Genomic DNA, 14,331 nt, shown 5'->3' on the forward strand with positions numbered 1-14,331 from the left:
TCTTTCCCTCTCACTCTCAGTTAGTGAGGTATTTATAGATGTGCCTTAACCCGATTTAACGCAGCCAACTCGCGACTCGCATTGTCCTAACGACTATTTAATACGAAATTGCATTGTTTTGAGATCCTTATCTCTTTCGCTGCGAATCGGATTTTCGAATGGTGTATCTTGCATCTCACTCGCACCGCGACAAATGCAGCGCGATGTAAGAATGAGGAGAAAAAAAAAAAGACGATAGAGGAAAGCGACATTGTCCGTCACACACATCCAAGAATCGAATCGATAAACAGTTACCGTTTTGTTATTACATCGTAGTGTTTTTGTGCATTGTATGCAATTTCGAAGCCTCTAAAGATCATCTAATCGCTAATAAAATCGCGGCTGGAAAATGGAGGATGGAAAAAAATAAAAAGGAAATATTTTCGCAGTGCTTTATCGAAAAAAGCATGTACAGTCCGCGAAGAAAGTTGATTTGATACGATGAGTGTTATTGTCATCGCATTTTTCTTAGCCGTTTCGTCGATCGTACGTGCTATTTATCTACACACAATACCGGAATATCGTTAAAATGCGGCTATATTTATTTGCAATACACGCCGAGTCATTGACAATATATATATATATATATATATATATATATATATATGTAAACGGATAAATATACCGCGCGCGTGCGTGACGACTTTTCGAGGGTGGGGGGAGGGGGAGGATGCAGTTTTTTCGGCACGTTCTCCCCGTGCATGATGCTCTGCTTCAACTCTTTTCGCCCCCCTTCCCTCGTTCCCTTCCGTCGACCACCTCCGACTCCCCAATCCGTTCCCCACCCGCTGCTCGTTCTAGCGGACGAATTGAAAGTATACGTTTCAGAATTAAATCGATAAACGCTGAATCGTGCGTATTACAACGAATAATTATTTTATCGACGATTTGTATTTAATTTCGTCACATCTTATCGCGAGAGTGAGACGGGAAAAAAAAAATTTTGATTCGATCTTGGAAACTAAAATAGGAGGAAGAGAGAGTGGATGCACATTGCGTGAAATTTAAATTAAAAAATTGAATTGCCCTGTGCGCATAAAATATTATTCAATTTGTCGAGATAAATGACTCAACACGTTATATTATGCAAAACATTGTCTCATGTTTTCTTTTTATGACTTTTCTATATTTATCGCTGATACTCGCATGTTTTACTCGCGCGCGAACAATGGAACAGTGCCGGCCTAAAATCGTCTCTCGCGGGCAAATTCTACGACGAAATCAAATTCCAAGGTGGAAGACGACCGCTGCGATTCAAGTCGTCCTTGCTTTCGCTCGCTTTTGCGCGATCGGAGCTACAAACGAATCGTGCGCGGAAATAAAATTCGCGCGTCGAAAACAATGGTAGTGATTTATATCGGCGCGTCTAATTTGCGCGGATTCTCTTCGTGCTATGTGAACAAACTTTTCGGGAAAATCGAATAAGAGCGTACAGAATAGGATTTTATTCGCGTGCGTTTTCTCTCTTTCTCTCTTTCTCTCTCAGGCTACTCTTTAATTATTTTTACGTTTAACTCGCGAAAGGATTGCGAGATGAAATAAAATGTCGCGAGGAAGGTCATACAGAGCTGCATTTATAATGTCACGTATTTGCTAACGCGAGCTGCATCGCTCCGTAAGCAAAACGTAAAAGTAATATATGGAAAATAAATTTGTATTTTTTTTTCTTTTTTTTTTCTTGCGCGCGGTAAAAAAATGTAATAATTTAGTATTTTATTTAATGAAAAGACCAAATTTTCGATACTTTATGCGCTTTGACGACGAATGGTGACATTGGCGTATTTACGCGTCGCGATAAAAACGTACGGTTTTCCGGATGATCGACGACGAGAAATATATCCGCGTACAATCGATTTATATTATTATATATACTCACGGGATAGAAAACATATTTTAAAATTCGCGATAACGCGGCTATTCTCTTCGGGAGTAATAAAGTCGTCCAGTGTTTTCTCGTGCTTTATTTACGCGCAAGGTTACTTAACGCTACTTTAATCGCGTGACGTGGATTTTGTTTTTGAAATTGTATCGAATACCAAACTGAAGCGATATCATAACATTGACGTTCGAATATCGCATTTCATAGCACGTAAACGGAGACATTAAGTGCGACGTTTTGAATGCGAGTTTGATATTTGTTATGCTAATCGTTCGAAAAAAGCATGACTTTTTACGTTTGTTGACATGTTAATATGCGATTTTCTGGATTTTTTTTTTTTTTTTTTAATTTTTATATAATCTTGTATGTTCTCCATATCACGTATCATGATGAAATATTAAATTTTATTACCTCTCTATTTTAACGTCATCATTATTTAAATAATACAAATATAACGTTTACATTTATTCATAAATTGGTTTTTTACCAGAATAATAAATTCTTTGCTAATTAAAATTATAATGTGAAATTGGATATTGTATTCATTGCGCAATATATCTAGTGACATGACAATATCTCGTCTTTATCAGAAAATTGCGAATTCCACTTAAGTTTATAATCATGACACATCATACATACAGACGCATACACGATTGTATACATATATTTACTTGCATATTGAAACTATTATTCCTATTACATAGTGCGAAGGCGGAGCACGTAGACGAGTTCTTTTTATCTTGCTATTTTCCAAGTATTTTTTTTAATATTAATTTATCCAGTAATCGTGCGTGCATACATAGCCTATTACGTGGAGTCGCATATCCGACGTGTTTACACGCCTGTATCTCTGTGTGAAATCATCAGGATCGTGCGTGCGCGGGCACGACAGTGTGCGTGCGCGCGCGGGTATGTATGTGTGTGCGTGTGTGTGCAGGCCGGAATTATACAGGACGAATCAAATTTAGCCGATCGAAAATGGGACAGGTGTCATAAATACATTATTTACATAAAGGAAACAGTGTAAAATGTTTTTTTCGTTGTGGAAAAATATTTTCCCAAAATGTGATCGCGCTTGTTAAATGTATATACGCCTATTATTAATTAAACGCGCTTGAAAAATATTTGTCATATATATATATAGCTTAATTATATGACAAATATTTTTCAAGCGCGTTGAATTAATAATAGGCGCGTTCGAGTTTTAATTATGCGTGCATTTCAAATTGAATCTTTTTTTGCTTGACTTTATTACTTTAAACTATGCTGGATATTATTATGGAGCTACGACTTTTTGATTGAAATACGAAAAGTAATAGAGAGAGCGAATGGAATAAAAACAAAATTAATCGTGTTGATGGAAAAAGTTTCTTCACCGGCGTATTTATTCGAATTTATAACTCGCGCGGACGTGCATACATTTATTGATCTTTTTGTGCCACCCATTATCCATCCATAGAATCTGCCTTCTCTCTCTCTCTCTCTCTCTCTCTCTCTCTCTCTATCCTACTCTCGCCTTTTCTCCCTTATCTCTCCAGCCTTTTCATCGTACTACAGCGTCAATGTCTGTAAATATTAACGCCGTTAATCTCTAAATCCTCGACGTTGATTTGACCCGTCTCGTCTCGTCTTTTTCGAGCTCTTTTATTTCTTATTTCTCTTAGCTAACGACGTTAAAGGGAAGTACCCACTGCTGCTTTAATGAAATTTACTTTTGAAGCTTCCTAGAGCTCACAGTCTGAATTGCATTATGAGAGAATGAAGAACAGAGAGAGAAAGAGAGAGAGAGAGACAGAGCGAAATGATGATTTGACATTGGTTAATTAAACGGAGATTAAGAATCGTTTATTGCATTGTATATTGTCGTTGATTGACATACAACTGCAATTTGGCGCATTATATTTGATATAATTTTAGCAGTTGTATAAACTTAAAATTTTGAATAAGCCGTGTGTCTCATATTCTTCTTTGTCAAACTGTCGCTTTAACGCGGCATCAAGGTTATCCCCCGTGTCCCCTCTAAACTTTTTAATCGGTATAAGCTCAGATTTCTTCTTCTAAACTATCGCGTTTGAGTACACGCTAGAGTCTCATCGAAATAAGAGGGGAGCGAGCGCGATAAGAATCTTTTATTTAGCTGTGATAACGCGCAAGGCATACGATGATATTAAGCGGAATGATTCATTTGGAGCTATCAAAAAAATTAAAACACGTCTGAACTCATTTATGTAAATTATGCGGAAAAAATGTATTTATTTATCGGGGATATTTAAATTTTGTCATTGTGTCCTTATCGTATTCGAGAAATCGTCGTATTAAAATTAAAACATGTTTTTCTACATTGATTCACGATTATTATAATATCATTGGAATCAATGTAATAGATTTAATGAATATGTGCGATTGGATATCGTGCTGCGCGTGCATTGCACAGCGAGGGAAAACTGCTAGCCGAGGATGCCACTATATATTCGGAAATTCTGCGGCGAACTGTACATCATGTTAAAATTCTAATCGGTAAAATTAGTCGGGAGGGGATACAGTCACGCTAGAAAATCTGGCTGACCGCGATTCTGAAGCAAGAAAGTTATGAAATCAATTCAACCTAAACCTAAACACGATTTATATTATACCATGGCTATTTCACAAAATAAATAATAAGATTACGATCTCTTTCTTAATTTAAGTTAATTAATAAAAAGTCTGATCTCATAATTTTAATATTAGTAAGGACAAAGATTAATGCTATTGACTAATTAAACATTTTAATATGAATAATTTTTTAACATTACAAATGTATATTAAAGGATAATTAATTAAATATCAGATATTATGATTTACATTACATCGAAATACTATTATTTAAATATTAAATATGTCAATACACACATACATTTTGTTTGATTGTATTAGTGCGAATGTTTATGTAGCAGTTCATATAATCAAGTATTCTCCAATAAGCGCGTTATCATACATTATATCGTATATATATTTTTTTTTTTTTATCGATTTTACTCACACGTCGAAATATTTCTCTGTTGATTTAGTTTCGCGAATGTAGTGCGCGAGGTCAGCAATTACTAGATATATAGTTATCGTGATTATAGTCGCAAACATAACAGCGGTGTTTGTGAATTTTACTGCGATACAATTACAGTGCAGGATGAATAATATTGTACGTTGGATGAATATTATCTCTTAAGTTGGCTTAATCTACACTTCGGCCGTATCGTCATAGAAATTTTGTCATTACGAAGATAAAGGTACCGAATGCTTTTCCACTTTGAGTCATTAGTCACGTTAACTTGCTGTGATCGTTCTCGCAATTACAGTCGCGTCATTGCTATTTAAAGTTCGCCGCGCTGTTATTAGAGAATTATTATTTTCATTATTTCTTGCGTATTGAATTATAATGCGGTCTCGGCTTTTAAATAATAACGTTACGTCATTAATATATTGCGTCTGATTATTTTCTTTTTATGAAACAATTGATATAATTTTTGCCGCGGTCGTTGGTCCGCTCGTTGAGATGAGAACGTAGGTTAAAAAATCTTTTCCATTTCCGTCGTACATTAATATTCCATGGTTATAATCGTAATATAATTCCTTTTACATTTCTCGTTAAATCTTTTTATGTTCCATATTACTTACCGTTCTACCTTCTTTTTCCGATTCGTTTGCTGCATGCCTGTATTAGTGCTCTTATATGTATATATGTTTCATATATAATGAAAGATCTTATATTTATCAAAAAGCGTAATATCATTTTATTAAGTTATAAAGTCCATATATTTTTCACTTACATTTATTAAATTATATTCCACATTTAATTAAAGTATCTTAACATTTCTATTTGAATCTCTCGCAAACAAATCTTTAGTAAGGTTTTATAAAGAATTAAAATTTACAAAATATTCTTTTGAAATATCAATAAAAAAGTCACGTCGATTATTTTATCATATTTATATTTAGTGGTTTTTAACTGTGACATTATATGCAATCATTCTTCATTATAGACGCGAACGCGATATTCCTGTAATATTATTTATTTACGATATTTCTTACTTCGATCAATAACAAATTACATATACCCCCGTACGTATCTTATTTGCTGATCGGACTGTACCGTCTATACGCGCATATGTATGTACGTCCGTGCGATTACATTGCTCGTTTCAATCGGCCGAAACGAAAAAGTTGAAAAATGAAAGCTACGGTGGTAATGTAGGAACGTGAGCGGGCGACTATGTCGACTTGATTCTTCTTTATCTACATGAATTATGACTGTGCGTTTGTTATCTATGAGAGTTTACATTATTGAAAATCGCTGATAAATAATGTATAAGATCTAATTCCGTTCTAGTTACTTCATATTTTGCGTTAAGCGATTTAAATATGTATCGAATAATTTTGTACATATATAATGCTTTATAATATAAATTATATATAATTATAAATTATAATTTAATTATAATTTATAACTAATTTAAAGCTGTATAAAATTTATACATTATAAAACATTACACGAGGTTACTCGGCAAACATTTAAATTGCCTAGCATAAAGTATATACTGGCTGCAACAGTAGAATTAAATTATTATTCTATTTTTCAAGCGTATTTTATGGAGAAACGTGTGTGTATAATATTTATATTTCTAAAAAATTTTATATTCTACTTTTTATATTCAGCAAAAAGAGAGAAATGAATAATGTCAGAAGGTGCTGCGCTTTTATAGTTATATCCATAAAACATGTACATTGCTATATTGATCCGATCCATGTAATACTTTGTTCTCTCCCTCGTACGTGCTATCTACATATGCTTGGTTCCAAAATCAATCGATGGTTTTCATTATTTGCAGAATTGACTAAATCACACATTTTATCTGCTTAAAACGGCGACAAATCGCAACTTGTTCTTCATTAATTTTTTTTCTCTCTTGATATCGCATCAGGCAGTGCATTGTACAGTTGAATTAATGTTTATTCAGCCTTGACACGTAAGCTCTTATCGAGCTGCTCTCTCCCGTTTCGGTATCGTCATCCGCTCTAAAACGGCCTTAATGAGTCTCGGCAACATTTTCTCGTCGCGCTTTCTCACGAAATTCGTCGACAGATCTTTAGATGATATGTATACATACGGGATACTCAATCGATGAATTGTACGATTATGTGCTTTAGAATTGAGATAGACATAATGGAATACAAATATAAACTATAACGAACTTGAAATAAATTCTAGAATTTAACGTACAATATACTGATTTGATATATTAATAATTAATATATATTAATAATTAATATCAATATACTAGTAATACATTCAAAATTATAATATGTATTGTTAATATTTTTATAGTTGCTATTTATATATTTTAGTATCATATTTTGTTTTTTATTATGATCACGAATGTCTCAGAGTTAAGACCAATAGATGGCAAAGAAAATAAATGCGTCTGATTAATGATGTTGTTGCGAAATTTTTTTTCTCTCTATCGCGTAAAGCGCGAAGATTTCTTAAGATAAATGTACTTGCGTAATACATCTAAATGTAAAATCAAGCGTTTCGCACCAAGGTACTAAACACGGAACCTGTGTATCTCGATGTGCAACTCCCTCACGTTGTGTGGATTAATCGATACATTTCACACACGTTGAGAATTCAAGAGAAATCGACAAAACCGTGAGAAGTTTAGATACGGTCGTTGCGTCATTATTCGAGCTGAGATTTCACAATTTTAGTGCGATATGAATGGAATCTCTAATAGATTATAATAATCCACTCGATGATATATTCTTCCATACAAGAGCATGCATTTATCTTTTTTACACAAGGTCTTCAAAACGATACATGACGATATCAAATCTCTCTTGACATTTCAAATCTCTCTTGAAATTTGAATTACGAATTTTTAAAATAATTGTCAGGAAGTATAAGTAATAAAGTTCTTTCCTTTGATTTATTTGTTACAAATTTTTTATAAATTTTTATACTTAATTATTTAAATATATGATACTTGAAAAATAAAAATGCAAATATAAATGGAAGACATTTATATTTTCTGTCGAGTCAGTTTGAGATATTTTGTAGAGAGCGACATGTTTTTCTTAAAATATTTTGGTCTCACACACACACACACACACACACACACACACACACACACACACACACACACACACACACACACACACACACACACACACACACACACACACACACACACACACACACACACACACACACACACACACACACACACACACACACACACACACACACACACACACACACACACACACACACACACACACACACACACACACACACACACACACACACACACACACACACACACACACACACACACACACACACACACACACACACACACACACACACACACACACACACACACACACACACACACACACACACACACACACACACACACACACACACACACACACACACACACACACACACACACACACACACACACACACACACACACACACACACACACACACACACACACACACACACACACACACACACACACACACACACACACACACACACACACACACACACACACACACACACACACACACACACACACACACACACACACACACACACACACACACACACACACACACACACACACACACACACACACACACACACACACACACACACACACACACACACACACACACACACACACACACACACACACACACACACACACACACACACACACACACACACACACACACACACACACACACACACACACACACACACACACACACACACACACACACACACACACACACACACACACACACACACACACACACACACACACACACACACACACACACACACACACACACACACACACACACACACACACACACACACACACACACACACACACACACACACACACACACACACACACACACACACACACACACACACACACACACACACACACACACACACACACACACACACACACACACACACACACACACACACACACACACACACACACACACACACACACACACACACACACACACACACACACACACACACACACACACACACACACACACACACACACACACACACACACACACACACACACACACACACACACACACACACACACACACACACACACACACACACACACACACACACACACACACACACACACACACACACACACACACACACACACACACACACACACACACACACACACACACACACACACACACACACACACACACACACACACACACACACACACACACACACACACACACACACACACACACACACACACACACACACACACACACACACACACACACACACACACACACACACACACACACACACACACACACACACACACACACACACACACACACACACACACACACACACACACACACACACACACACACACACACACACACACACACACACACACACACACACACACACACACACACACACACACACACACACACACACACACACACACACACACACACACACACACACACACACACACACACACACACACACACACACACACACACACACACACACACACACACACACACACACACACACACACACACACACACACACACACACACACACACACACACACACACACACACACACACACACACACACACACACACACACACACACACACACACACACACACACACACACACACACACACACACACACACACACACACACACACACACACACACACACACACACACTATATATATATGAGCGTCTCAGAGGTCAAGCTATAATTAACTCCATTTTTTATAAAGTTTTTAATTTTGATATCAGAGAATATAATTAGTTTGGCATTAAAATTAGGAAATTTACAAAAAGTGAATTAGTTTGGTTTGATTTTCTGAGAGATTTCATATCGAATAAATTGTTGAAATTTTCGTAAACATTTATATCACTTCTTAATTAAGTCTTTTATTTTTAGAGTGTAAAGAGAAAACTTGCCGATGCAAGAGAAAACATGATTCATATTTGACGAATTTAATATATGCGATTTAATTGCCGTTATATCGTTATCTCGTCGGGCTCTTTTCTTGCTTTCGGTTTCTCTCTTTCTTGCCTTTTGTTCTTCATAACAGCAGGTTCCCACGCGATCTGACAGGTAATCGCAAAAGAATGAAGTGTCCGTATATATACTGGACAAAAAATAATCGTTGGTAGTAAATTTTCTAAGGTTTAGATATTTCGTTGACGCTCCAGAATGATTCATAGATTTACAAAACGGTCAGTACATATCGGTCGAAAAGAATTTTGGCATCGCGCGCACAGATAACCAAGTGCACATGTCTAAATAATACATATTTTTAGAACTGATTCAAGATCGACACGTCGTGTCGAATACGTTGCTTTCTGTTATGAAGAGATTAGCTACGAAAACTGGTCGGGGAGAATATCACGTTATGTTCTGATTGCGCGGTATCGATCCTGCGACATTGTACCATTATCTGATTCCATTTTCACGAACGGCTGTATGATATTTAATTGGTGGAATGAGAATGTGACGAGTGGCTTTCCAGGAAAACAGATTAATCCCGCGTTCATCGAACACGTCAGTGTTCGAGTACCGGAAATTTCTGTTTGTTTACGCACAATTTATAAAGAACGCTTTTTGTATTCAATTTTTCGCTTTTGATTCAATTTTATCACGGATATGGTCAGTTTTCTCCGAAAAAGTCATATTATTTATTTTATATTACAAACATACAAATATTATTATTTAGAAAGAAAAATTAATATCAAATATATTTATTTGGTATGAAATGTTACATGTCTCTTGTACATATATTTAATAAGATTAACGATATAAATATAAAATCAAGACTCTTTGAAAATTTTTGATTAAGAATACCATATCATAAAGATCGAAAAAACTGTCTCATGCTATTTAAGCGGACAATAAACTCCGACAAATAAGTGCTTAAGAATCTACAGTCTAGTCTCTAGTACATACACACACGTACACACACACATTCATTAAAAGATATATCTTTACTACAGAAAAACCGAAACCGTTTATAATTCTAAGAATTATACACATAAAAGAGCAATAAAATAGCTTGAGAAAAATAAAATAAAAAATAAATATATAATATTTTAAAATAAATACACGTACATAGTATTCGTTGCAATGCAAAGAAAATAATTTGTTTTAATAATTTAAAGCACACATTCTCTGGAAAAATGCTATTCGTGTTTGATAATTTTTTATATGAATTGCAACGCTTTTACGAAATTTTTATGATCGAAACGAAAATATATTTTTGCTGAATATTTATCACGTTACGTAATTGCAAAATTTTTCAATCATCCGCTACAAAATGATTAAATAAATTGTTTAGAGCAGCTTTGTCTGTCTTGTTAATATAATTATGGAAACGAAGCCCACCGAGACTTCGTGCAGCTGGATTGAATAATTTCAAGCTTCCCGGATTTGCATACAATTACAAAATTACTCTACAGTCGACCGACCGTGCATTGTAATCGCGACAATGCCTCGATTCTATCCGTCTCGCTATTTTTCTTATTCATTTCCAAAGCGTTTCCTTCTGCGTAAAGAATTGCCTGAAGCCCCGCCAAATCGGGTCGAATGGGAAAATTGTTTAAAAGCATTTTATTTGCGGGGGAGGAATCGACGAAGACGAGCCCCACGCGCGTGCCACTAAAATCGATACGCCGCACAACGACGAAAATGTTACTTCCGTTGCTTGTTAAACAGTATCTCTCTCGTATTAATCTTCATTAAATTTTCATTTCGCAATTCTCTCTTTATGTCGTATATGCTATCGATCCCGCGTATATAATTAAACGTCGAAACGACGGAAGCAAGTTTCGAAAATGTAGTTTTTTTTTAAATCCGCATTCGAAAGAAATCTGTATTTTTACAAGGAGTCTCGCAAGCGAGCAAAGTGCGAGAATTCGTTGTAAACGTGTTGCAGAAGCAATTTTTGACGACGATGCTCGAGATGGAGGCGGGACGAAGGCGAGAGAACGGATGAAGGGGATGAGAGGACGGAGGTAACACACGGTGGCAAAGCTGATAGAAAGGCCCGATGTAATTACTGTTGGGAATTGGACAAATGGAAAATGCATTCTATTATTGTACCAAGTTTCTCCGAAAAGGCAGACTGCCTGTCAGAATTGTGTGTGTATGTGTGTATGTGTGTGTGTCTTTGCTTCTTTTGTATCTTCCATTGCCGGCATTTTGTTAGTAGAATTGGAATTCGCACGGTGAGATCTTTAGCAAATAATTCAGGGAAGACGAATCCCAGAACGATGCCACGGTGATGTTTGACCGCGAACTTTTCTCCTCGATTCTCACTTCCGTCTTCGAGAGATGGAGAGAAACCGGTTTTACTTAAACGACGGGTTATATGTCGATTGTGTTAGAGATTGTAATGCACGCTCTTTATCGCGATAAATATTTTTAAATAATACATTTTCCGAGAAATAAAATCGAATTTTTATTATATCGATACACCATTTTTGGACTTGCAGGTGGATTGTAATTGCGATTATATGATCGATTATCGCGAGTGACTCATCTTCGTGTTTTCCTTTGTGAGCTTGTAAACATTGAGATGCTGTGATATCAATAATATGTATACAAACATTGTGCGAAGAAATGATATTTGAATAAAAACGTGCGCGAAATACTAGACAACCGCGGCTTATCGGAATTGACGTCATAAATTGAGAATATATATTCTTGTTGATATAAGAGAATCTTTTTTTTTTTAATAATGATAATGTAATGTACATTGTGATACTGTTTCCAACATTTTTTCAATGTTATAACGAGTGATAAATTATACGGTGCGAATCTATCTGATGCTTAGCCTTGCTGTGATTTATAATAATACTGATTTATAAGACCGTAAAAGCAGCCTGTTATCTTTTCGTAGATTTTTAATCACGTAGATCAGATTTTCACGTTGACGCGAAAAGGAATTTTTGATGCTGAAAGTGATGAAATCAATATACTTTATTACTTTTGATAACGATATTTATATTTCTCACCGTATTATTTAATTGTAGTATATAAAAAAATATTTGTTCATCTCGATGTACCGGATAAATCGGATAACCGGCGATAACATATTTGCTATATATTCATGACAAGTTATAATAATCATTCCGGTTTGCGCAATGGAATACAAGCAACGATTTGTATTTTCGAGATAATAAAATGTTCGATCGCATTTGCGTTATTGCGTGCCTCCGAAAATTCCTATCCGCCATTCACGCGCGTTCTATCGATCGTCTACTCCTCCTATCTTCGATGCGAGACTCGGCGAAACGATGAGCAAACAAAAAAGTATGTGATAAAATATCCGTCGTTTATTATTAAAAAAGGAAGAAGAAAAAGAGAGAGAAAGAGAGAGAATGGTAAATTGAACTACTCTGAAAAATAATACGCAATCCTCGAAGAGAGAGAGAGAGAGAGAGAGAGAGAGATGGAGAGAAGGAGAGAAGGAGGGGAGGTTTTTATCGATCGCGTCGCTTTTGCGAAATGTAATATAAACATTAACTGTTTCTCTTCTTTTGCGCGAGATATGTCGCGCGCGCGCGCACACACGTGCACTTATTTACGTATGCGCCGACTCGCTCTTACGCGTGTGCACGCGTGCATACGCTCCGTGAATACGGCGCGCGTGCGCGCCGTTTGCGCGACGCGACGAGATACAATCGGCATATACATCTCTACAAGGCGGGGGAAATCGCTCTCCTCCGCTCTCGCGTCGCCATAACATTCATGGAGAAAGGGCGGAGAGGTCGCGGGTGTATAACTCACGTTATTTCTTCGGCTTAATAGAAACTGGGTGTACACACAATCCCGCCGATTCCCCGAATGCATTATCGACGTTGACAGCCGCCGGAACAAAATGCATTCGGCATAGTTCGCGTATTTGTACAGCGCCGGCTGAGAATATGTTAAGTCGTTGCACAAATATCGTTATCTTTCCGTTGGTTATAGATGTATGAAAGACATAAGCTGCGCGCGTTTAATTAGAAGGTCTGCTTATCTACAATGTCGATACATCTATGTACGCTTTCGCATCGGTAATATTAGGGATTCCCTTTATACACCTGTTTAAATTATGCTCGAAATTTGTTATCAATATATATATATACAAAAATATCTTTCTACAGAGATTCGTGATTTTTACACGCATGTGCGTCTCGCCTTCGAATTGTCAAACCGTTTGCTTTTTGAGTGTCAGTTTATTTAACGCGGTGTCCCTAGGGTGCCGTCTGAAATGCACGTACATAGCCACCGTATATAGAACAG

At 36.5% G+C, this 14,331-nt stretch overlaps 1 protein-coding gene across 2 annotated transcripts in view; it reads left to right on the plus strand.

Annotated features, from left to right (window-relative positions):
* The window catches only part of LOC115239780 (rho GTPase-activating protein gacJ-like), a 149,476-nt gene that overhangs the window by 1,004 nt on the left and 134,141 nt on the right, over nucleotides 1–14,331 (plus strand). The gene's annotated exons all lie outside the window — the stretch shown is intronic.

This window comes from Formica exsecta, unplaced genomic scaffold, assembly GCF_003651465.1.
Source record: "Formica exsecta isolate Colony F162 unplaced genomic scaffold, ASM365146v1 scaffold394, whole genome shotgun sequence".
Lineage (NCBI taxonomy): Eukaryota > Metazoa > Arthropoda > Insecta > Hymenoptera > Formicidae > Formica > Formica exsecta.